Genomic DNA, 25,527 nt, shown 5'->3' with positions numbered 1-25,527 from the left:
TCTATCTCCCAAACCTTTATCTGCATAAAAACTATGTACCCTTATGTTTCTATAAAGAAAATAATAGGATGTCCTGAACATGAGTAAAACAAATGTTCTGAATCAAGATGGGGGCTCATGGATGTTTTAGTTCAGCGAGATCCTGTGACTTTACAATTAATAAGTGATGGTGAATGGGCTGAAGTAGAGCAACACACTGGAAACAAATCAATGCACTCACAGCTCCTCATGCTTTTTCTATAAGCTTCAGTCATCAGACATCTGAAGGGAATTTTGTTTCCTTATTTGTGGGTACATGGTTCAAGAACTTTTCTAGTCTTCTCCTGCTCATGTTCCACTAATGACAGTATGTAGACAGTGATGTCCATACTGAAAATGTTTGCCCAGCCAGGCTAAATACATGATGCTCTTCCTTGAGACTTGACTGTATACCCTACAAACAGCACCATATGGTTAATTTTTAAGCCAACTGATCAAGTGTTAAATAAAGCAGAAGCTGGGGGAATGAGGAGGAGAAATGCCTTCCATAAAAGCCATTGTTCTGGTGGGCTGCATCTCTCAACCCTTTGTACCGTGGCAGGAAGAAATCCATGGAATGGAGCTTTGAATCATAGGACAGGAATGAGAGAGAAAGGTGTGCATCAGCCTGTGGGCCAAATGCACCAAAAATGTTATTTATGTGTTACACTGGGATAATTACTGATTTATAGATCCGGTGAGAGGAACACTGATCTGGGGATTAGGATCTTCAGGGTTTAGTCCTGATTGTGTCATATGTAGCTGTCTGACCTTAAACACTTAACTGTCCCCTTCTATTTTATCCTATTCCCTATCTATTTTATCTATTTTCAGGCCAAGGTTCAAGGGTCGTGGTTCCATAATCCTGCTGTTCAGGGCATCTCCTTCTAAAAATGTATTTACAGATTCTGCCTCCAAAATTATACAAACCTTTACCTCAACTGGGACAATTGGGTTCTTTTTTACAGCAGCACAATGTTGACATAGAACTGGAATCACTTAGTGGGGCAGGTCTCAGTGTTTTAATTAGGTAGCTCACAACTACCTCTTGATTTTTTCACATGAAGTTAGATTTGAAGCAGATGATTTAGCAGAAGCAAAATTTATTTATGCATGCGTTCAAACAAGACAGCATTGTAACTGAGAAAGCTTAAAGTCTTGTGTTTAAAAAAGCCAAAAAATAACTTATTTGGGAGATGAAGTCATCTGCAGAAAAAAAATTACTCACGCAACAACAAAACAGTCTTCCAACTCCTGTGTTTTTAGATTGTAGCATGCCATCTTTGGTATTTATTTCCCTAAGAGCTTGCCTTTTTTTAACAGATGTATACTTCCTTCATTGGTGTTTATTTAAAACCCTGCCAATATATCTGAAATCAGCACATACTGAATGTTGATGCACCACCTTGCCTAATTGACTTAGCTGGAAAATAAACAGTGAAAGGCTATTTCAGCAGCAAACTGGTTGATACAGCTACTCATTCCCTACCTTTATCTATGCACCACACAAGCAGACAAGCACCTGGTATTACAGACACAAGGTTGCTGCACATTTTCTGCAGTCTTTAGGATTTTAGGGACAAACTTGGTGTTGGTGTCACTGTCACCCCTTGAATCAAAACATGACTTTTCATCTCTGCTGCCCTAAAAGCCTTGACAACACCCAGAAGATGCCATCATGCCCCTGAGAACTTAGTAAAACTTATTTTAAAAACAATAGGCTCCTGCATATTCGCAGTAAATAAGGATTGTAAGGCTATTCACGCAACGTGAATAATTTGCTGCTAATAATATTGACACTCAATCTGTCTGCAAAATGTCTCTGTTAGCAGGAAACAATCACGCTGGGAGGTGTTAGGAAGACTTTGCAGTGGAGTAGAATGAAGTAATTAAAAAAATGACTGGAAAATGTATTGAAAATTTTATTTTGTGGGTTTTTAATAAGAAATATTTTAAAAATAGATAATAATGTATAATTCATAGAGAAAAATACTTTCTGCTAGTTTTGCTTTATAAACAAGCCTATACTTGGTTTACAAAAGAGACACAACTTGGAATATATTGGTAAAAAAAAGGCAGAGACATAAAATAGTCCAACAGGGAAAAAAAAGAAAAGGAAATTTTTGATAGTGGTGGTACTGATCACTGAACTGGGACATGACAAAATTGGATGAAGTGTTTTAGGAAGAATTGAAAAAGAAAGGTTTTAGCAGAAAGGTATAAAGGACTCCTATGGAAATTCATACTTCAGTTTCATGTGGGATATACTCCTTCTACACAAATTTTACTTTGTACATTATCTTTTGCCCAGCTTTTCACTAAATACAATGACTATTCCTGGGAAAATATTTAGCAGATAAAAATTACCATTTTCTATGGAGTTGGATTAGGAACTGATAGATCTCTTTGAAGGAATACTTTGGGGGTTTTGCATTAAAGATTTTCTATCACATATTTCAGACGTTAATATTTATTTTTGTTAATTTAGTAAAAAGGTTGCTCCTCTGAAGTTTTTTTTTAAGCCCTTACCCATCATATCAGGGTATTAAATGGCTACAGATTTTTTCCACTGATATAAAAGTGTCCTAGTGTATTTATGCTATATATGTCCTTTATTAGAATTGGATTTTTATACCATATCATTAAAAAAGAATATAAAAATAATAAAATGACAAAAGATTGATTTTCCATATGTCTTTGGTCAGGAGGAATTTTTAACTCTAAAATAATAAATCAAAAATAGAACTCAGTAAAGAAGAGCCTTTGGGTTTGACTTGACATGAAAGAGGTTTTTTTTTCAAGAAGTTTTAGTGTTTTTAAAGGAAAAAAAGTTTTCTGGGTGTTACTGAATATGACCCAGTATTTTTTTTTATAATTTTCTTTTGCTTTTATTTTTTTTACCTTTCCTTGATAGAATTTTTCGTTACCAAAATATGCGTTAGGTGTACACATAATTTAGGTGAGGTTTTTTTTTTAAAGATTCTCCAATTTGGCCTACTCTCTAATTGCTTACTACCCACTTACTCACTGACACCATTCCTGTTACTATAGTGAATTCGGAGATTTTTAATGGCTGCTCATGTTCAGATACTGGGAGAACATGCTTTGCCACACTAAATAAAATTCATGTCCTGAAGTATCATTTCTAAGTCATTAATGATAGTTGGACCTACTGTGTGCATTGCATATGTGATAAACAAAAGAACAGAATCAGAGGAAAAGGAAGAATATTTTACTCTCAATATCAGTTTCCTGGAGCTTAGAACTGAGAACAGAGCACAGAAAAGCTTCCTAATTGTAAGTTAAAAGGCAGGAATTTCTTGGGCTAAGCGAAGAGGAACAGAAAGCTTTGCTGAACAGAATGACACTCCAGGAAAATTTAAATTTGTGTTCATCATCATGTGATGAGCTGAAAAGGCTCAGAGCTGGTGGCTTCAGACCCACCTCCTCTGAGCTGAATGGCTGCTCTGAAGCCAAACCTGTGTATGAAACTTGCTTTGAGCACATGGGCATGTTGCTGCCAGATAGGAGAAAATTGGATCCCATCAGGAAATGACCAGTGCAAGAGAAGGTTATGAGTTTATTAACCTGATGAATAAAAAAGTAAATATTTGGTGTAAAACCTGTCAGAGATTACACTTGTAAAACTTCTAATTCAGCTATTTCCTCTTCGAGCTGTCAAAATATGTCTTGGATGAGTTAATACAACATTACACATTGCAGAAGCTTTTGCTCTAACCTGAAGTTCAATCATTTCTTAGAGCAATTTTTTTCCTTGCTCACCGACCTGTCTTATCAACAGCCTACCTTTGTGTCTGCTGGCTGCCTTCTCAACTCTTTATTTCCATAGCTCTAACCTTTGCACTGTGTTTTCAAAATGTTTTCAAAATGCTTAAAACCAATTCTTAAAACAATAGCAACCTGATGGGTAATTACCAATGGACCCGAGGAATGAATTTTTCTCATGCACTGGAATCTCACTGGTGTCTCTGCAGTCTGTCCCCTCTTTTTAATAGCATTTCTGGAGAAGGCTAGAGAGGGAATCACGGTCCTGATACAAATTTAAACTGAAGGAGACAATAGGTGGAAAAAGAGCAGTCACCTCCCACCTTTGCTACCCTCAAGTGAGTCAAATGACAACATTTTGCTATGAAAATTGGAGATATTGGACAACCTTTGCCTGCAAACTTTTGCAGCATTGAGAAAAGAAAATAAAGAACACCTGGAAAAGGTTTTATTTTTTATTTAAAACCAAGTAGACCATATTAAAGTCTTTCCCTTTCTCTCACTAGCTGTTTGCCCTCTAGACGAAGAAGGATTTATCTCATACATTTCAAAAAAAAGTCACCTCTCTGTAACCTACAGTTCATTCAATCAAGGCTTAGCGTAAATAATCAGTATGGAAAACACCAATCGGCTTTGAAGAGCCCCTGGATTTAGGAGGAACTCACTGCTCATGTCTGTGCAGCTCCTCTGGGAAGCAGAGGAAGGAGAATGTCTCTTGATTTACTCTGCCCTATTTCTCAGCTCTGCCAGCCTCTCTGCTCTGTCCACTTCACAACCGTCAGATGCTGGGAGACAAGCATATGGTGTTTACTTCCCTGACTGACATCTCTCTGGTTTTCCTCACTCCTCGAGAGAATCCTCTCTTGCCAAGTCAGTTTGCAAGGGCTTGGATGTAGCCATGGCCCTCTGGTCGGGTTCCAAGCAATTCCTCATTTTCCCTTGGCAAATGTTAGTAGAGGACAACCTCCCTCCTCCTTACAAAATCAGTGCTTCATGGAGGGAAGCTCAAACCCAGAGAACAGCCTGACCCTGGGTGCCCTTTTGTGGCTCATTTGTGTGGGGCTGTACAAAGGTGTCACCCAGAGGCCGTGGCAGCTCCTCGTGCTCATCCTGGGGGCTGCAGGGCAGCAGAGCAGTCGAGGCCCCAGGTGAGGGACTGCCAGGAAATCCTTGCCAAGGGGCTGTGGGCAGCCACTGGCACTGCTGCTGCAGCTGATGAAGACTGAAATGAACAAGAGATGCCAAGCAGAGGGTTTGCGTTTGCTGCAGGTTGTGAAGCTTAAATGGAGTTTGGCATGGGAGTGGTTTTATTATCCCAGGGAGTGCTCCCCACTTGGAGACATAAGCAGGCATAACAGGAGGCCTAACACATTTTGAGATGAAACCTAGAAAAACAAACACAAGAACTCCAGTCTCTTTTAAGATCAAGTTGTGCTTTATTCCTTTTATTTTTGTCCTTCTATCTCCTCCCTCCCTCCTTCCCGCTTTTCCTCCCTCCCTCCCTCCACCACTTTGATCTGGTGATAAGGGCATCTTTATCACTCTTATCAGGTCCCCATTTCTTGCCTGGCCTTTTGAAGTGTGACTTCCTGCACCCAGTGTTCAAGAAAGGATACTGGGCACTGCAGGTTTCCTGTTGCTTTTCCTCTGTATCTACAAGTTTGCTTCACTTTCCTTCCTGTTTTTCTGTTTCATTTGTTTGTGCTTCCCTTCACTGATCAAACCTGCCTCTCTCCCTCTGACAGGTTCTCCCTCACTTGTAGATCATTATCACTTATCTGTTTTTCTTCTCCAGTCTCTCAGTGTGATCATTCCCTTTTCTCTGCTGTGCCTCATCCTTTCTATGCTTTCTTCCTTCCTTCCTTCTTTCATCTGTTTGTTGAGATTTTTTCCCCAACCGATTAGTTTTGACACATGTTTTCTGTTCTTTCTAAGATGTTCCTTAGACTTGTTTTAGACCCCTGACTGAACTGGAGAAAAGCCTGAAAATGAACCAGAAGATCCTTTGGGATTTTGCCCAAAGAATACTGGACTTAGAAGCAACACTAATTGACTCAATGGGATTTAGGGTGAACTCCCTGTTCTTTCTTTCAGCAAATCTCCTGAACATTTGCTAGTTTTTCCAGACCTCTGCTGATGGTAGTTTGCAATCTTTGACATGTTATTAGTTTGAAGGAAAGTCTTCATAGAAAGCTTTTATTTTTTTCCTTATTTTTACTAAGAAAAGGAAGGCTCTGAAGAGATATTTAGCCTTCACAATGAGTAAATATAATTCCATATTTCACTACAGACTCTAAATCTGTGTTGGGATTTTCCAGGTCTATGATGTATGAAATAATTCAGATGGCAAAACATTATTCAGGGGCTTCCCAATTAGTCCCACAATACCTGTTTGGATGACTGAATAGCGCCGAGGCTGTTTTCTCTGCTTTTAAGCAGGTTTTTGCTTTCCATGGGATGGTGATGGTTCAGTTAAGAAACCCCACAGCCATGAGTTTAGGCTTTCTCATGCACCAGCACTATGTGAGTGCATCCAGGCACAGGAGGAGTGAGGGAAACTTAATTTCAGCCACAATGCTGATCCTTGGCAAACGAGCGGTTTTACGGTGCTTCATGCAGCTCTGTTATTTATTTATTTATTCTTACAGATCCAGCACAGTGCCTTAATGGGTGAGCTGGGCTGTAGCATTAACTCCTCCATCCAGCTGGGCACAGATTTGCATCCTGCTGCCACTGGGCAGGGTAGGATCTGAGTTTGCTTGCTGGGTATGGTGTAGCTCTCATACCCAGCTGAGCTGGAGCTTACCAGGGGATACTTCCCCTCTTGGAGGTACAAGTGGCAGCTGCTTTAGGCAATAGGAGATGGCCTTGGCATATCCCTGCTCTGTCAGGGAACATACTGTACTTTGCTCTCACCAGATGCTCATGGTGCATTATCATCCTGTTTTCACTCTAGGAATCATTGGCTGTAAAAGCACTGGGAAGGCTGGGGGAAAAGTGAATACATATTTTGTGCATAAGTTTGTTGCAGTATTTACAATCCGGTCAGAACCAAAATCCTCCTAATCCTAAAATGACTTTCTTCCAAACTTTTCTGTTATTTCATTCCTATAAACTGACATGCTTAACACCACAAAAATATCAAATCTTTGCCTCTCCCTTATCTTTGGAAGGAAAAAAAAGTAAGCGATTAATTCCAGAAAGTTTTTTTAAAATATCATTTCATTATCATTAAACATAGGAAATATAAGTTCAAGAATAGGAAGGGAAAATAAAGGGGAAGGAGGAAAAATAAGTAAATAAAATGGGATGAAAACTTCAAATTTCAACTCTAATCTGTCCCCTCCATTGATAGTTCACAGAGCCCACTAGGAGTTGTTCTGTAAGGTAACAGGATCAGCATGGAGGGAGGCTGAAGGGCTCTGGGTTATAGATGGGAAAGTGGATTGCTGCCTTTGCACAGGCTGTTTTCAGGCGTCGAGCCCTTTCTGTTGTTGTTTTAGCTGTGTGGCAGCGCAAGACAAAAGGGGACACTGCAGCTTTCGAGCTTTCAGGACTGGGGGCTGAGGAGGAAAGGAGAGAAGAGCATGATTGATGGAGTTCTGGTTGGCTTATAAAGGGCAGCCGGGAGTGCAGGGAAATAATCAGGGAAAAGGGCGTCCCGTACTGGCGCTCTCAGAGGGGAGAAATGAATCCTGCACCTCTGCATTATTAAGTTGTCAGGCGGGCTGATGATGAAAATCTGAAGGTCAGGCATAACAAGAAGCACCTTATGGGGGGATCATGACCTTTCTGGAAGTGCTACACTCATGTTTATCTGCACCTAACCCTTATCCACAATTCTTCATTTGATAAGAACATTGGGAGAAGGGATGGGAAGGGGGGGAAGGGAGAGGGAAGTCCTCATCATATGTATAAGCAGTGTGTGAAATTAGGCTTCCTGTGAAACTGATTGTGGATGCTCAATTCACAGTGAAAGATAATAAACCAAAAGGACACACGAGGGATGCAGGCAGAAATTGTTCACTACAGTGGAACTCAATAAAGGGAACAAGAGCTTTCCTAAATGACAAATTTGGTACAGCGGTGCTAAAATCAGGAATCTCCCTAGCACCACTGCAGCAATTTGCTCTCAGCTCTACCACTTTTTATTTACTTTGGAAGTCCTAATAATGTTAGAGAGTGGCTTTTTCATCTATTTATTTATTTATTTCTCCCCAGCAATGTTTATTCTTTAACTGCTTACTTTAAACCAAAGAGTCAAGGTGAAGGACAATGAAACGTTAGATTCCAATTGATTTTTCCTCTTTAGTTTCCATATCAGAAATGAGTATAAATATAAATATATTCCAGGGTTAGACGCCTGTCCTATGCTTGCCTTATTGACTGCTTTAATAAATGTCCTGACCCCTCCTGCACGTGCGTGCACACACGGGCTCACACATGCTCGCAATCAAAGAGGTGGAGGCATTGCTCGGGTATGAATGCAGTAATGATGGCAGTCACACAGAAAATATTCCTAACCTAAATCTGCTCTAAGAACGTGCTAATAAGCTTTTTATTTCACCCCAATTTACAGCATCTTGATTGTGCTTTTCAAATCCGTGAAGTATTTAAAGCATGACGAAGTACACTTGTGGAAAAGTGAAGTCAAACAAGACTTCATAATTATTGCAATATATTCACTTTTCATGCATAATCCTTTAAATTAGCAATACAATATATCACCTCTACTGCCACTAGAGGCTAATGCACCTCTATTGAAAGCTGTGTTAAGGAAAATTATGTCCTATCTGGAAAAGTCACATAAGCTTCCAAAATATTTAATGACAATAGGTTCCCATCCTGTAATTTTTGCATACTCAAGTAGCCTCATTAGCCTTGATTTTCTTACATCAATGGACAATAACCTATTAACTTTAATGGATTTACTGATACACACTGATGTGAGATCCGAATCAGTACCTTTGGGACATCTTATTTAAGGATTATTAGAACAGCAGGAAAAGAGATATAATATACAAACTAATGAATAGTTTTATTGGATGAATTGTGGGATACTGGAATCCATCAACTGCCTTTAAAATGACTCTTTAATGAACAGGTGACACTGAAAAATACTATATTGTCGATACGGCACATAATGAACCTTCTGTATCACATAAAAATGAAAGAAAGGTTTTCTATTTCTACTGCTTAAGTGATCCAATTTATCTATTTTTACTCTTCTGCTCTCCCATGTGCTTCCTGTTGCTGGGGTTTACAGACCACTTTTCATATTCTATTAAAAAACCCAACTAATAACACCTGGGCTTTGTGCAGTGACTTCCATTTTCAGATCTAGCACTGATCCGTGGTGGAGGTTTATACAACTTATTGCTGAGGAAATGAGGGCATGGGAAATGAAGTGAAATCCAGAGCCACTGTGAAGACTGGTGACAGACCCTAGGTCATTCGATAAATTGGATGGCTTCCCCATTTTGAACTTTTTTTTCTGTGGATAAAACAGTATTATTTTAGAAGGGAGGTGCCAAACCATGGTTTGGGTTTCTCTCTAGGCTTTGGGGTGGATTTGGTGGAGTACAGTCATATGCCCTCAGCAAAAGTCCTCATGGAGCACATTATTATTTCGTACGAACAATGATTGCAGAAGGCAGGTTGAATCTTAGCTCCATTGCAAATCCTTTTTGACTACCAATAATTTCAGGAGCTTTTGAATCTGAGGGCCCATGGGGGTATAAAAATATACTTTGAAGGTCATTGTGTGGGGAGATTTGCCTCCAAGCAACAAAATCCATAAACCACTCCAGTTTTTCTACGCAACGGCGAATCTCATGTTTCAAGGGGGGTGGGAATTTAGAGCAAATTTGCCTTTCTAAACCATTTGTCCATTCCCAAAACTTTGCCTTCATAAGCAAGCCTCTACATCCACTGTGATGTGATCATCACAGCAAAATAAATTTGTCTCAGTTCATGTGTATTCGCTCAATATTGTTTGTTCTGTATAATGTGAGCCTCCCAAAACGCTGCTTGCAAGCAAAAGCCAAATGTAAAGAACTGTATAGAATTTTCACAGCTTTGTCCTTTGTAGAACCACACACAGATTACTTCACCCTTTTCTGTGGCGGGGGCTCTAATTCAAGTCCTTTTCTACTAACCCACCCTCATTTCTGTGAACTTCAGCATCTGTGAGACTTGTGAGAGATTTTATTATCTTTTGAGACTTTTTCCCTCCTCCTCCTGTCATCAAAATTGAAACTGGCTGATAAATGAGACAGAGAAGCATGATCTCATAACATGGTTTGTTAGAAATAGAAGCTAACAGATAATCTGTGTAAAAGCTGGTGGCCAAATCAGATTTTCTTACAGATTTCAGAATTGTGTTCTTTTATATGTTTAGATGACATATTCTTGTTATTGCTTACCTTAAAATATCATGCCAGATATTACTAGAAGTCAGATGCTGCAGGTTGTTTTGCCCCCTTTTTTTTCTTTTGTATTACATTGTAATGTTGATATGACTTAGGAAGGGCTTGGCTGTCATGTATCCACACTGGCAGCATCTTATGAAAAAATGTGGAGCCAATAAAGCAGAGTAAGATACTGATGTTAGAAAAACCTACAACCAATGCATCCCCAAACACAAAGACCCTGATTTTATGCAGTGCAGAGGACAAAAGTAATAAAAAAAGAAGGTTACTTAATAGTTGCTAGTTAGATGTGGTAAGTTCTGTGGTTGATCTTAAACCTAATGAGTCTGAGGTGAGGGATAAAGAAGCCCTTTTCTTCACAGCATCCAAAAGAATGAATGATGATTTCCAGTTGAACTCTTCTAAAATCAGATCTGGCCAGAACTCAGTGGGCAAATTTGCCTCACACAATGGATTATTTTTAGGCTAAATGAAGCTTTCATTGAAGCCAATGGAAATATTTTCATTGACTTTAACAGATTTTGATTCCAGGGTCTCTATCTAGTAAGCTATATAAAGTTCTGGACAATCAAAGAAAGGGCATTTACATAGTTCTTTGTGATGGCTTTGAAACCCTTTAAGGATCACAAAAATCAGCTCTACTGTTTGATTACACCTGAGGTTATATAGCCTATTAGTCAAGAACATGAACTGAAACTCTTTATACTGTCCAAAAAAATACTAGATGCATTTAAAAATAGCTCCTGAAAAAGGCATGCCACCAAGCATTTCCACTGTTATTTTTCATCTGCATAAAGCATGACTCTATTGCTTTAGTGATGACTATTTTTACTTTCTGTTTACAAAGCCTGCATTTTAAACTGTGATAATCCCCTAAACTTGATGCAAGCCTCAGAGGGCTGAAAGCTGGCATGGGAGATGCCAACCCAGGTGTAGTGCTCTCTTGAAAGCGTGACGGAAGGCATGGCTGTGTTACAGGGTGGCAGATGCACACACGTTGCTTGGCCAAGTTGCTGCTAAAAATGGCTTTAATATCAGAACATGACAGTTTACAAGCAGCCAGTTAATCCTTCACATGGGCCAAGTGCCTGTTGTGAGTGCGAAGGGGAAATTCTGGTGGAGGAGACTTTTGTTTTCCCACACATCTCTGTCACAAAAATAAAGAATAAACCTATCTTTTCCTTGTTATCTATTCTCGTGTCTTAAATCTCTTCATCTTCAACCTTCCTGCTACTCTTGCCAGTCCATTTCTCATCTCCCATAATGTCTATCCTTGTTGATGGTGTTTCCACTCATGTGGTTGCTCCTAGTTCAACTTTTCAAGGAGACAGAGACAGCTGGTTTTGTTATGCTGCTCATCACAGAGATGCCTTATACACTGTGATCTCAGTCTTGGAAGCCTGTGGCCTTGATTTGTTTGGTTTTTTGGTTGTTGTTGTTGTTTTTCCTCAGTCAACAAAACTGTATAAATCCATTTAAATTGAAAATACTTTTACTATTTGTGCATGGGGTTAAATTCTATACATAAAATAGAGGAAGCTGAACATCAAAAAGGAAAAGAATATTTAAGGGAAAAATACTGAACACTGTGCTGTCCTCTGAATCTCCATGATACATATTGTATACAATTCTCATCTGTATGGAGGAAGTTTTCTATCATGGTTTGTGTATTGGATAAATGCATACAAGTGAGGGTGACCATAGGCTGTAAATTAATATGAGGTATGTAGTTAATGTGGTCAGTCATCTGAATGTTGGGTCAACGACCAGCAATTTCTTCAGGGAGTACCTGCTCACCTTGGAAATTTGGTAGTTTCCCCATGGTGTTCCCTTCCAGCATGTATAATAAGCACAACTCTGGTGAGGAAAACCAACAGGAAGTTTTCTACTGTAGACAACTTTTATTTGTGTTACAAGAATCCTGGAAAGCTTGATCTGAATGTTGGATTTTCTGGGGACCATTTAATGGATTTCAGGGGATAGTTTAGGGCTTGGTGTGAAAACAGTTTTTGGGCTGCAGGAATCTGGCATTGTTTCAGTGGATATGGGTTTTAAATTGGAAGCTCCTGATGTAGGGACCAATCCTAAGATTTTGGGAAGGCATCAGATAGCATTAGAACATTATGTTGAACAGGATTTTAACAAAAAAAGATTTATTTAAAATCCATGATGTGGAGCCTTTACCTGGATTTGCCAATCCATTTGGCTGTGGGATACAGAAATCTTGTGTCATTTTTCTACATAACCATAACTTCCACCACTTCTTTCCTAAATAGGCTGCAATATTAACAGTGTCTCTTTTTCCCCTCATGTCACTTCAAGACAAGAACCACGGCTCCAGTTAGCGGCAGTGCTGGGATTAGAATTTGATGCCATGTCACACAGAGATTGACATAAATACCAAAGAGAGGAAATCTGGATTAGATATAAGCAAATGTAAACAGAGACTAAAGCAAAAACTACTTCAAAATCACACTGACTCCTTCAGAGTCAATTCATCAGAAACCTGTCTGACTTAAGCTTCTATACTAGAAATTAATACTGGAATTTTTACTATATCATCTCACAGCAGAAAATCAGTTTCTGGCCATCTTTAGAGGAGCAGAATAGTTTAAACAGTGTTTTCATTATAGTGCTTTTACTGGGCATTATTTTTACTACGGAAGGTCCTTTAGAATTAATGGGAATTGATTTCAGTGGCCTTTGACATATTACTGAAAATAATACGGCAAAATACAACCTTTTCCCTCTTACTGCTACGCAAGGGCTTTAACTGGGAAAGCAGTTTACAATGGTGCCCCCATGTAAGGCTTTATTCAAAAGATTTTACGCTTGATAACATCTGAGCCATAGGAGCTGTATGTGGGGTTTAGCATCTTAGCAGCTGCAATTCTTAATCCTGATTCCGTTGCCTCCATATTAAAAGCTCCATGGTCACAGGACAGCAGCTTTGGCCATTCCACATTGTCATTCATTCCTGTCCCCCACACGCGTGCCTGACCATACAGGAAAATGAGTTTACAACCGACTACGCCTATGGGACTCCCAGAGGGACACAATGCCAGAGCCTTTACTAGTGGTGGATGCATCCTCAAAAGGTTGGAAAGTTTGGTAAGTACATCCTTAACTAAACTCTTTTGACCTTTATTCAGATTTGTTTTTGGAGAAGGGCAAAGGGTTGGGCCAATTCTTGTTTCACCCAACTGGCTTGTCCATCTGAGGGCTATAATTAATCACTGAATCGCAGCCATACTTTGTTTCAGAGGCCTGGGTCCCAATCCAGCAGGGCACTAAACTTTAAGCACATGACTAATTCTTTAAAGTCAAAGGGATTACTCATGTGCTGAAAGTCAGCTGCATATTGAAGTAGTTTTCTGCATCAGGCCTCAAGGACTTAGGGAACATTTATATTTATTGTACAGCAGCACCAAGTTCCTTAGTTTCCCTTTACATCACTTTCATCCTCCTTGGTGCCTGGGAATTTTCTTTACAGCAGCAGTTCAAGGATGCAATGAGTATAGTTTGGAGCAGGACATCATCCACTCCAGTAGATTCAGAATCTAGCCACTTCCACAATTAGGGAAGTTTCCTATTTATGTTCTGTATCATCTGATCTTCACACACCAACAGTTTGTCATGTGTTTATTTCTGGACATGAAGTTGATTTATCATATCAGAAAATAGACATATAAAAATCAGTATCCAAGAAAATCAAGACAAATAATTTGTTTGGATCTTTTTGTAGTAAGTGATTATATTACTTCAAATTTAATTCTCAGCTTGCCCAAACAGGGAGCAACAGCAGTTTTACACCACTTGAGGATTTGTCTCCTTAGGAACAAACAGGCCTCACAAATATGCTTTTTGAATTCTAAAATGCAGAGGGAAGTGAACTGAGCTATATCCCATAGGCTAAAACCTCCCAATAAAACGTGTAGCACTAATTTTAAAAACATAATAAATAAAAAATTTGTCTTTCTTAATGAAACTAAGATTTTCTGAGGGTACATCAAGGGTTTTATTACTGGTTCTCCATAATAAAGTAATTGTGTAATTAGTAATACATTTGTCACTCCTTTACTGAGGAAAAAGTAAAACATGTACTGCTTTTGTGTAAATCCTGACAGTGGTGATTTTTTTCCTGAGAATTATACCATTATATCATAAAAGTGTCAAGGCATGAGTTTACTGTTCCTACTAATATTCTAAAATATTCTCTTAGGCTGACATCTCTGTCAATTAAAATTAAACAAAATTGCATTCTGCCATATACACTTCAAATAGGAAGCTTTCAAGTTTATGGCTGTTCTTTGAATTGATTTTTAAGATGGCATCTGTAAAACTTGGCTAGTACAAGATGAGGTAGGATGTAGTTAAGGTTCAGTCAATTTTAAAAATGTTTTAAAGATCGTAAATTGACAACTGAAATAGACTGAACATCCTTGGGATTTTTGGCCTGTCAAATATAAATCCATTTTTTTTAAAAAACAGAGCTCTTGCAAACTGAAAATTTTATGAAAACATGTTCTTCCCTCTCCCCCTTCTCCTCCCCCCAGCTCCTTTGATATTTTTGCAATAAGTTACACAAACAAGAGGGCTTCTGGTGTTGTTTCCAGTTGCTCGGTCTCGCGGGATTTGGAATTCTTCTTCTCCTGGTGTTTCCCACAGAAATAGAGTGAGAACGTGCTTTCTCACGGGACTGTATTTCTCATGGAAAATAATAGGGTTGCCGGCAGCAAACGTTTTCTGCAGTGATGCCCTGCCAATAAAGTCTTCAGGGAAATTATTGCCCTCAATAAGATGAAGACTAGTAAATTGGAACCCCCATCCCTACTCCACAAAGATATGTCTTTAGGAAGCTTTCTCCTTCTATTATTCCCTGGAAACCCTGACCTCAAGAAAATGCTGTAGACAGTAATGCTTGGTTTACACTTAATTTTGTTCCCCAGAATAAAGATGTCAGTTAGTGTGTAAAAATAAAAAAAAAAAAGAACAATCTTCCCTCCTGGATGCCTCGACTAACACATTTATATCAGCACAAGCCCTAGTGTAGACAGTTATGTTGAGAAAAGTTGTTTTACAGCATAGTTTTATTTTGTTAAGGAACTACTTCAACTATAACAAATGATCATTTTTTATCTTTTTCTTTTTAAGGGGAGGTTTCTGACACAGCAAACCCTCATACATGTAGTCTTGTCTAACGTGTGTTGAATGCATTATTACTATTATTATTATTATTAGTAGTAGTAGTAGTAGTAGTATTATTATTAGTATTATTATTATGGTTTTACCAAGTGTCCTATTCCATCATAATCCATACTATCAAAGATTTAAAAATGGACGTGTTCATTTAAAGCACATATTTTTGGAAAGTAATCTCCTGTATGGGAATTCAAATTCAGGCAGTGTGCTTTCCACTGTTGGAAATGCAACAGGTCTCTGTAGAGTGGCTAGGGAAATCTGCTCATTCTTAGAGAAACATTTTCTGGGGAGGGAAAAAAAAGAAGAAAAAAGCAAACTTTCCCCCATGGAAATGTGCTCTGAAAGAAATGCAGGTGTTGCCATGCAGGAGTTCATGTCAAGAGAAATATTTCCCCAGGGTCCCATGAGAGGAAAGGGGAAAGGAGGGGGGACTCTGGGGTGCGTGACCCAAGAGTAGGGAAAAAAAGCAGAGGCTGGTGACAGAAAGACCTTAATTCATGCACCATGTGCTTGAGTGATGTGTTTACTTTCAACCTTCAAGTCAAATTCAAGCAGCAGCCAAAACCCACAGATCAACACATTTTTAGTACAAAGTTAAAGTAGGGTCATTGGCACCCTCGGTCCCCCACCAATTTCAGAAACAACATTAAATCCATATTAATACCCACTTTTAGTTAGTCATGTCAAAGGAGATGGTAATTATGGGTAAGTATGAAGATTAGGATGAAACCAAATAGTTGCTGCTGGAGGAGGTAACATAAGCATAATTAGTTGGAAGTTATTTTTAGTCTTGCAGGAGACTTTAAAGCTGGTTCTGTTCTGGTTTAGGTCACATCTTTAAGGGCCCTTCTAAACCAGGCCATTCTATGATTCTATGACTCTAAGAGGGAAATTTATTTTTTAAGCTGCTCTTATCCTAATTATGCCTTCTGGCAGTGTTTTAGGTGTTGTAAATCAACAACATTGAAGTTCAGTGGAGTTCACGCTGGCTTACCCTGGCTGAGCACATGGTTCAGCTGAGGTAGAGATGGCCCGAGGTTTTCTAGACAAAAAGTGAAGGAAACAGTTCTGCTCCAAGAAAGTAATGGTGTTTTTAGCAGAATTTGGTCTTCATTATTAGTCTGTTCCTCCAGGATGGAAACATGCTACATACAGAAGTGAACTCAAAGCCAGAATTCTGGGGTGAAGTAGGAGGCATCAGGGAAGACTTTCTTTTTCCAGGGCCTGTGAATCAGTGTAGGTGCTTTCTCTAGCCCTGCTGCCTTGGTTTTGGGATCCTTGGGGCATCTCACATGTGTCCCTTACAGAGAGGGTAGAAATGCTGACAGCATCTCATCTGGGAGCATCTCAGGGTAGTCCTTTGGGTTTGGGGCAAGAGGGGTCTTTCAAGTCTGATTTTCTTCATGAGCTGTAAAAGCCTGTGTGGTTCCGAGGCAGACATTGAACCTGGGAACTACCAATGAAAACTCTTCTTCAAGCAGCCAGTGACACTTATAACAGCAATTTTTTTTTCCTTTTTTAAAAATAAAGAATATAAATTAATTTTATTAGAGCAGTGGTCTGACAAATAAATGTATTTTCTGAGTAACTCCAGTGAAAATGGACCAATGCTTAAAGAAAACAGCTATGCAAAAGTGGGTTTTTTTGGTCTCCTTTATGGATTTGTGTGAAAGTCTTATTTTTGTTTATTTCTGTTGGCTCAGACATCTGTGGATTTTATTGCCTGTTCTCAGGAACTTTGCAATGTTTTTGTGAAGAGCAGTAGGAAAGCACTGAGGAAAAAATTGAGTAGATATAAAGCCTTAGAGAAGTGGCACAACAGGCAATTTCTCCATTTGCTCCTACAGATATTGAGCTGAGTGGGGAAATTACTTTAAGTACATAAGATGACACAATTACTACAGTTGGGTCTTTGTTTAATTTTCAAAAAGACAATCCTGGACATCAAATTCAAAGGTGATTGGTTATGGGCCCTTCAGCCCTTCACCTCTAGGTCACCGAGTTCAATACCATCCCGGGTTCTAGCTCTGCACTCTATCCTTTTTGAACAATTAATCCAAGAAATTTATATCTTTATTTTGCTTGTGACTTATGTAATGACAAAGTTGGTGTTTTTACAAATATGTGCACAATCCAAAATTATTTGGTGTGTGGGTTGTGGGGGCTGATTTCAGCTTGTGGACTAATCACAGACTATTCACCATGACTGTTGCTTTGAGTATTTCCTATTCACGAGGCCTGATTAAGATGCATAGCTCTGTTTCATTTGGCTTCAGTGGATGACACCCGTACTGCAAAGAGCCTTTGATTGACCTTCTAACCCTTTTGGTGAAAATATATGTGCACAAGTGCCCACAAGGCTCTCCTGCAGGTTTTTTTTGTGGGCGAAATTTCATGCAGACAAGTGTTGGTGAAAAGTGCCTGATGAAGAACAGAAACAATATCTGAAGAGATGTATGAAATTTATTCATGCTGGTGTTCTGAAATGCTATTTTTGAACTCTTTCCCTCGATCTTGAAGTGAGCAAAAAACTGTCGTGTGAAAAATTCCCGTGTGAAATAAATGAGTGGTTCCCCTCCATTTCTCAGTGAACATTGTAAATAGAGTCACAGCATTCAGCAGTAGCTGAATAACTTTGAAACAGTCTCCACAGCAAAGTCACTGGACACTTGGAATTCAGTGGTGCCCTGGCCATAGTACTCCTGGGTGTAGTACAGGCATAACTAGCTAGTAATATATTAAGTCTCCTGTACTGTCATTTCAGGTGGAGTACTTTTACTAAGGATGTCAATCTCTATATCTATTAACCTTTAACCAATTAATTTCAGTTTAATTATTTTTTTTAATTAAAAGAAAAAAAAGAGACAAACTCAAATTCAGTGCTGCACAGAAATAAGAAATGACCAAACCTTGTCTTAGAGTTCTAATGCCAAAGAGAGAACAGGGCTACAGTCCAGGCCAAAAAATTGGCTCATTTAATTACACCTGCACAGTATTTCAATAGTATGCCTTGGTGAGAGGGGCTTTTAAGAGTAAAGTGCTTTGAAATAAAGCTATTAAATGCATACAGAGACATTGATCGATACACTCGAGTTATGGGGAGGGGGGAAGGAGGGAGAGGGAAGAAAAAGTCTTTTTTTCTTCTCTGTAAGAGTGGATTTGGAATCTTCAAGTGCGTAAGGATGGTAAACGATTGCTAAAAGTCCAAATTAAGAGGTATTAGTCTATTGTGTGGCAGTCAGTCACATCATATTCACATTGCTGTTTTCTTGTCGGAGGTTTTGCCTTGATCTACCCCGGACCACATTGACAAGTCACAATTGAAGCATTCTAAATAATCCACAGTGAAATAAGGCATAGGGTGTCACTCTCTAGGCTACAGAAAGCCTGAGCGCAGTGAAGTTAGAAAGGGTAGCAAAGCCCTTTTCAGTCGCGTTTCTCAGCCGATTAAACTCATTGAGGGCCAGGCTGCTGGAACGAAAACAGAAAGATCACCTCCTGTTCACCAGTGTTTTGTTGGCAACAGCAGACAGATGTAGAAAAGTAGAAACATTTTTACTATAGCAACAAAGGGGAAAGGGGTGGGAGGCAAATTAAAAAAAAAAAAAAAAGTTGGAATTTGTGGTCCTGTTAATGTACCAGGTACTTTGGGACAGTACTCCAGATTAAGAGACACTGTCAGCACGGATTGGAATTCAAAAGATCCATGTGAAATGACTGTGCAGCACATATCTGCATCCCCTTTTCTCCCCAAACTCCTCCACTGGTACAGTAATTAACCATAAGAACAGATTGACACATGGAGATCCAGTTCATTAACATTTTTTGTTTGGTTGGTTTCTTGGCTTTTCAGAAAAACCCATTTAAGACTGATGCCTTCTTTAAGAGTAACCCATCCACCCATGCAGCCACACTGATGTGACATATTGTGACACAAGATGCCAAAGAAAACTAAGCCGAGCCCTCAACTGAAGGCTTGATTTAGCCATACATTCTCCACAAGTCACCGATTAAATTAACTGTTGTAGATTCAAGGCAGGAAAACGATAATTCATCTACTATGAGTAGTTATGCAGAAATGGTTTGCTGCTCCAGGAAAAATAATCTGCAAAATACATCTTTAAAATATGGTACTTTTCCCTTTCAATGTGTTAAGGTAAATAAATTCAGTTGCAGGAAATGCAGCACATCTTTAAGAGGTCGCTGCAATGACTTTTTACCTGCTGTGCACGATACATTTATGGATACACAAAATACAGTCTTAGAAAATGCAGATTTGCATGTGTAAACGAGCATACAGATGTTCAGATAAATAGAATCAAAAAGTTTTTGCTAACTTTTGGTTAGAAAATCAGAAATCTCCATACATCTAGGTAGGAATAAGTGAAAATTACTTCATGTCTCTGCAATGGAAAACCAAGTGCAGGAATGATTCTGTGTAATTAGGACAGCAAAATGGGGGACCCACATCCCAGCCTCTTCTCTAATAAAACCATTCTGTACAAAATAATAGCTATAAAGGCAATACTGATTTTTTTCTCTACCAAGACCTGTGCTTAGGGCGGTTGTTTCAGATGTAGGATAGATTTCACTTCTGTAGAAAAATTGGGATGAAAAGGATTTGTATTGAAGTGTTTCTACCTCCTAACTAAATATGCTGCTGATGAACAGATTAAATCCAAAAGTTAGCTCTCAGAAAGCCAAACATTGTCACTGCCTTAGAGTCTTTAGAAAATTTATCCATTAACCTTTGTATTTACGTCAGTGCTGAGCCCTTTTGAAGACCAGATCTTTGGAGATGACTGTATAGTTTAATGTTTCTGGAAATAAAAAATTACTTTAAATTCCTATGTCTGTTAAATATCTAAGATCTTCTCATTTTCACTTGGGTATTTTTGGAAAATCAAACCCAAACCCAATTGCCCTCTGCCTCAAAGCAGGTGATAAGTGCAAGGAAGACTTAGCAGCGCCTGTGGAGGGGGCAGGGGGATGCAGGGGGGTTTTGATCCAACTTGTCACCATTGGGATAACGAGTTCTGACCCCTTGGAAATCAGAGGCAATTCCCCTGAGGACAGGGAAAGCACTTTAGCAAGTAGGCTTCTCCACAGATGAAGCACTTGAGCTTTTGTGTGCAACGACCTGCCCACAGATTTTTTAAAATCTCTTGTGGTTCTGGGCTTAGATCCGAACTTTGATCCAACAGCTCACATGTTATAGACCTCCTTTTCCAGCCCTCATTTCCTGAAACCTTTGAGTCTTGCCCACTCTGGGCTCTGTATTTTGCAAGGACTGATCTAAAATATTGTGTACATTTATCACTGTGTTGTGCTTTTATCGTGCTTTAAAAATTTGTGCAGTATATATCAGGTGTCTATGGATTTTGGCATGGTGTTGGGTCATCTCAGAGATTTGGCATTGTTTAGACTGCAAAATAGCACACAGGGTCAAGAGCAGTCAATATTGGGCCTATAAATTTTTGGCTGAGCTCTCGTAAATTGTCCTCTAATTTGTGGCTTGAAAAATGGAAAAAAAAAAAAAAAGATAGCAGAAGTCAAATCTCTTTGCCTCTACAACTGCACTTATGTTTTCAGAGAAGGAGGAAAAAGAGCTGTCCTTCCCAGCACTCTGCTGAGGTATTTGCTTCTGTTGTTCACATTGGACCAAAGAACCAGGGACCAGGTTGACTTCTGGTGTTGTGGTCCTGCAGTGAAATGCAAAACTAAATCCCCAGGCAGAATTTCAGACAAACAGTCATTTTATTTACTTATATTCATCTCTTCTGGAAAAAGGGGGGGAAAAAAAAAGAGAGAAAATAGCTTGCTTAATCCCAGTACTAACACAATATTGATTCACATTCATGTTCAGTATTTATTGACGTGCATTGCATACGATGGAGGCTATCAATTAGGCCACTCTGCTGAAAAGAAGGGGCAATCATATTAGAAAACAGATGAAGCTCATAGTTTATATAGTCCTAATTTTATGTAATGTAAACCTTTCAAACCCCGGGCACATGAGAGTGAAAATGCATGTCCTGATGAAAAAAAATGCAGAAAACAAATGGATTTACTCTCTAGCTAATTACTGTGGGTGACTGTCCTCAGAGTCACATCATTGTTTCCTGAAGTTCTGTAATTAAACGAAACTTCTCTTAGTACAAACTGAATTTCTGTGTATTTTACTATCCAACATTAAATACTTTTGAACGACAGCTTAGTACAAGGTTTTGTTTTGTGAGTGGATCAGATATGTGAAATTTTGGAGGTGGTGCAGCAGGTTATCCTGTTCCTTCTGTACATTGAGGCTGAGATTCAGTACACTGAGCCCCCATTAAACATCAGTGTCAAGGAGAGCACAGTGGCATATGGGCAGTATTCAGGAGACTGAGTGGTTGCATGCAGAACTCAAATATAAAACATTCCTTTTTTTGCCCCTTGGAGGTTTTATTGCATGGTTGCAGCTGGATTTACACTGTATTTAATAAAACATTAGTAGCCATCAGGGATTGAAATATGTAACGTAATTCTCTTTCAGTAAAATAATTCCATAAATCCAAATATGAAGCTATTTGTTTTTTTGCAAGTACTGTATGCCCACAATTAAATTAAACCCTATATATGGCTTTTTTTTTCCACCATGGAATTTAATGGAAGCAAAACCCATCTGCAAAGTTGATTTTGGATACATATTGACATTTTTTGGAGCTGAAGTAGGTCTGGTGGCTAATAAGTTTTGGGGAGAAAGAGGGCTGCTGGCTCTCCATCCTCGCTGAGCTACTTATGATACAAAGCTGTGGAAAAATGAGGGCCAGTGCTGCATTGGAGAAGCAGGTGAAGGAACTCCTAATTGTGCACCAAAAAGAAGTGCAGAATCAGTGTAATTTTCACCAAAACCACTGGTCCCCACCTACATCTGGACCACTAAGAAAATGACCACAATGCAGCAAGACTGCCTTGGCCAAGTACCTTTTACCTTGTGCAGTGACCAAGGTGAGCTAACCACATTGCATCACATTTTTCAGCCCTCAGACACTTTTGATAAGTTGAATATTGGGGGTGAAAAAAAAAAGAAGAAAAAAAAAGATGCATCCATATCTTACTTAGCAAGTATAATGTTTTGGAGACATCTTGAGTGTTTCTGGCAAAAGACACAATTGGTCATATCTTTAGTGGGATGAAACAACTGCGTTGAGGTTTGCACCAGCTACAGATTATTTTCTTGTTAGGCGTTGTGCTAATTGTAATGAAAAAACAGGCAAAAGGAAAAGAAACAGAAAGACTATGCAGGGAAATAAAACAAAGGTATTAGAAAATGGAACTTGATGAGATAGCTTGAGAGCTCTCCATACAGTTTGCATAAACAAAAAGTTTGAGTAGGAAAAAGCAGGTATTTTGTTATTTTTTTTTAAATGAAAATAAAGATAAGGAAAAGAGAATGGTTGCTCCCAAGGACATATTCTTGGCTATTACAACAGGGAGCCATTTTCCAAGTAGAATGAATTTTCTGTTTTGTAACAGCAAATGTGGATTACTGCGCTAGGAAGGGAAGATGACTCCAACTGGAATTTGACTAGATCCATAAAATTGCCACTATTGTGCTTCTATGTGAAACATGATCTTTGAAATTACAAATCAACAGTCTCTTATGTTAATACTTTTCTGTAAACAACAATCTTGGCAGCAAAGTACCGGTGCTGGGGGGTATAGATTCAATGTCTTAGAGGAGCTGTGAATAATTTTGTGAAATGCCTGAGTTTTTATCCAATTCTCCTCTTAGAGATCCAGTGGAGCCAAATGAGTGATCCAGTCTGGCACATGTGGCTGACGTTGCATGGACTAACGATGGCACAGCATGAAGCAGAACGGGTGACAGCAGCTGTAGCTTTTCAGCTCTGTGAGGAGTTTGGGCAGAGACGCAAGAACATCTGAAATGTGAATTCTTAATTCATATTTCATACAAATCCTTCAGCTTGTCTACACAAAAAGCTGCAGTAAAGGACAATCATCTCTCATCCTAAAGCAACAGTTTTTCCTCTTCAGCTCAGGTGCCTCTTGCATTGAGTAGCTGCACCTCACTGAAGATCAGAAAACTCTATTTTAAAGAGAGAATTGTATTTTAAATTGTAAAAACCTCACAACACTGAAATTGTGCAGCTTTGTACTTTTTAAACAGAATAAATGCTCTCACTTTTTTGAATTTTTGCTTCACTTTCTTCTATTTACACTTAATGCTTTCAATAGTTCATTTTCACATTGTCTCTGAAAAAAAAAGCAAAAGGAAATATTAAAGGTGTTGCAAGTGTTTAAATGTGCACTATAATCGTTCCATTTTTCAATTTTAGCATTTCTCATTAAGCAAGTGTGAAACTTCTGGAAAAAAAAAAATCGAGACATTTGGGAGCTGGGGCTAATTATTTTTTTCAGTAAAAATCACTGACCACATTCCTTTTTTTTTCCCATTTAATTTAATGCAATGTTTTATGTTAGATCAGGTAGGAGACTTTGAATTTATTTTTCTGTTTCTGTCAGTTGCAGCTGAAGATAGAAAAATCTGACTTATTGAGATGTTCAGGACACTAATCCAGGTGAACTTTGAAACACTGGGATGTGAACCAAGCATGCATTCAGATGGTGGATTCACATCACCATCCAGGTGGGCTGAAAAGCATTTGCCACAAAGGTCTTCAATCATGGGGCAGAAACAGATTTCACTGTTGCTGTGTCCTGATTTTCTTTTTGTTTTCTTTTGTCCTAGCAACTCAAGAATAAGACAAGAATTACTAAAAAGTCAGTATTTTCTTCTAGCTGCTGGTAAATACTTATCGAATCTTTCTTTGGGGTCAGTGATTTTTCATATGTCTTAGTACACAATGGAATTATTTAATTACTTTTGCTAGCAAGTTTACAGACAAGTATATCCCCATCATACTGCATATCCTCAAATAAGATTATTTACAATCCAATCTAAGGAGTGCTGACTGGTGTCATTGGAAGCTAAAGCTGCATCAGCATTTAAATTTCTACTTTTCTGGGCAAAAACCCAACTGGCTGATTCAATTAAACTCTTTATGTTATATATTATCCAGAAGTTCACAATCTGAAGTGATTCTGAGAGTCTGAAGCCATGCCTTTATGATTGCAATTTGGTAGCAAGACAATTTCCGAGGACTGTTTTACTTGAACTGCAATGAAAATGTCAGGACATAACACACTTTCTGATGCGGGTTTTATGAAAGGCACTCCAAAATCAACCATTATTTCAAGCACAAGCAATAAATAACCTTCATTATTCATTAGAGTGTATATATGCATTTGTGTTTGCAAATACGGTGGTTTCCTGGGCAAAGAACCCTTTAATCAAAAGACCCTTCACTCATTTAAGGAGGTAACAAATGTGTAGGCAGGAGGCACGGGAAAAGACACTCTCTTTAATCGGTAATGGAGATAATCTATAGAGTTCCTGCAATGCAAGTAGTCCATCTTCCAGGCATAAACTTTAGATAAGGTGTAGGATGTGGAAAGATTCATGCAATATTGTGGTGCTACTTTTCATAACAGTCATTTGGAGGAATTTTGTTTATGGTCTATATTGAACAAAGAGAATGGACCTTTCCCATAGCCCGTAAATCACGGCCCTCCTGAAGGGTGTCTGCAGTGCTGCTCCACTATTACTATGCACAAGAACATTAACACCACTGAAATAGTCTCTGTGAATTTACTGCTGTTTACCTGCTCAGATTGGGAACTGGTGCACCTCTGCAAACAGCTGACACAGTGTGCCAGACCTGCAGCAGCCCCTTCCATCTTAAAACATTATGTTAGAATGCCAGCAAGCAGCTTCTCCATGTGTATTTCATTTGCATAACTGTATTTTTTTCTTATTTTAAAAATTTTGTTTGTGAAGAAAACCATGAATTTAAACAATTTTTTTTTAGGAATTCTAAAGCCTAAATTCTGGTTTCTAGAACTGGCATTGTTTTAACAAATTCAAAATAATTTTCAATTTTAAATGATTTTATTTTGGGGAATTAAAAATTATGTTGGAGGAGATCTTCAATACAAACAAGCTGCGTGCTCACTGTAAAAGAGA

General features: G+C 38.7%; 1 long non-coding RNA gene across 1 annotated transcript in view; it reads left to right on the top strand.

Moving 5' to 3' along the window:
- LOC119705353 overlaps positions 1-23,582 on the top strand; it is a 36,995-nt gene extending 13,413 nt beyond the window's left edge. The window contains exons 2-3 of the long non-coding RNA XR_005258194.1: positions 13,162-13,346; positions 23,215-23,582. This is a non-coding gene — a long non-coding RNA (uncharacterized LOC119705353). The remainder of the gene's footprint in view (positions 1-13,161; positions 13,347-23,214) is intronic.
- The last annotated feature ends 1,945 nt before the right edge of the window (positions 23,583-25,527 follow it).

The sequence above is a fragment of the Motacilla alba genome, chromosome 10 (genome assembly GCF_015832195.1).
Source record: "Motacilla alba alba isolate MOTALB_02 chromosome 10, Motacilla_alba_V1.0_pri, whole genome shotgun sequence".
Taxonomy (NCBI): Eukaryota; Metazoa; Chordata; class Aves; order Passeriformes; family Motacillidae; genus Motacilla; species Motacilla alba.
This window is presented reverse-complemented; position numbering and strand designations above follow the sequence as displayed.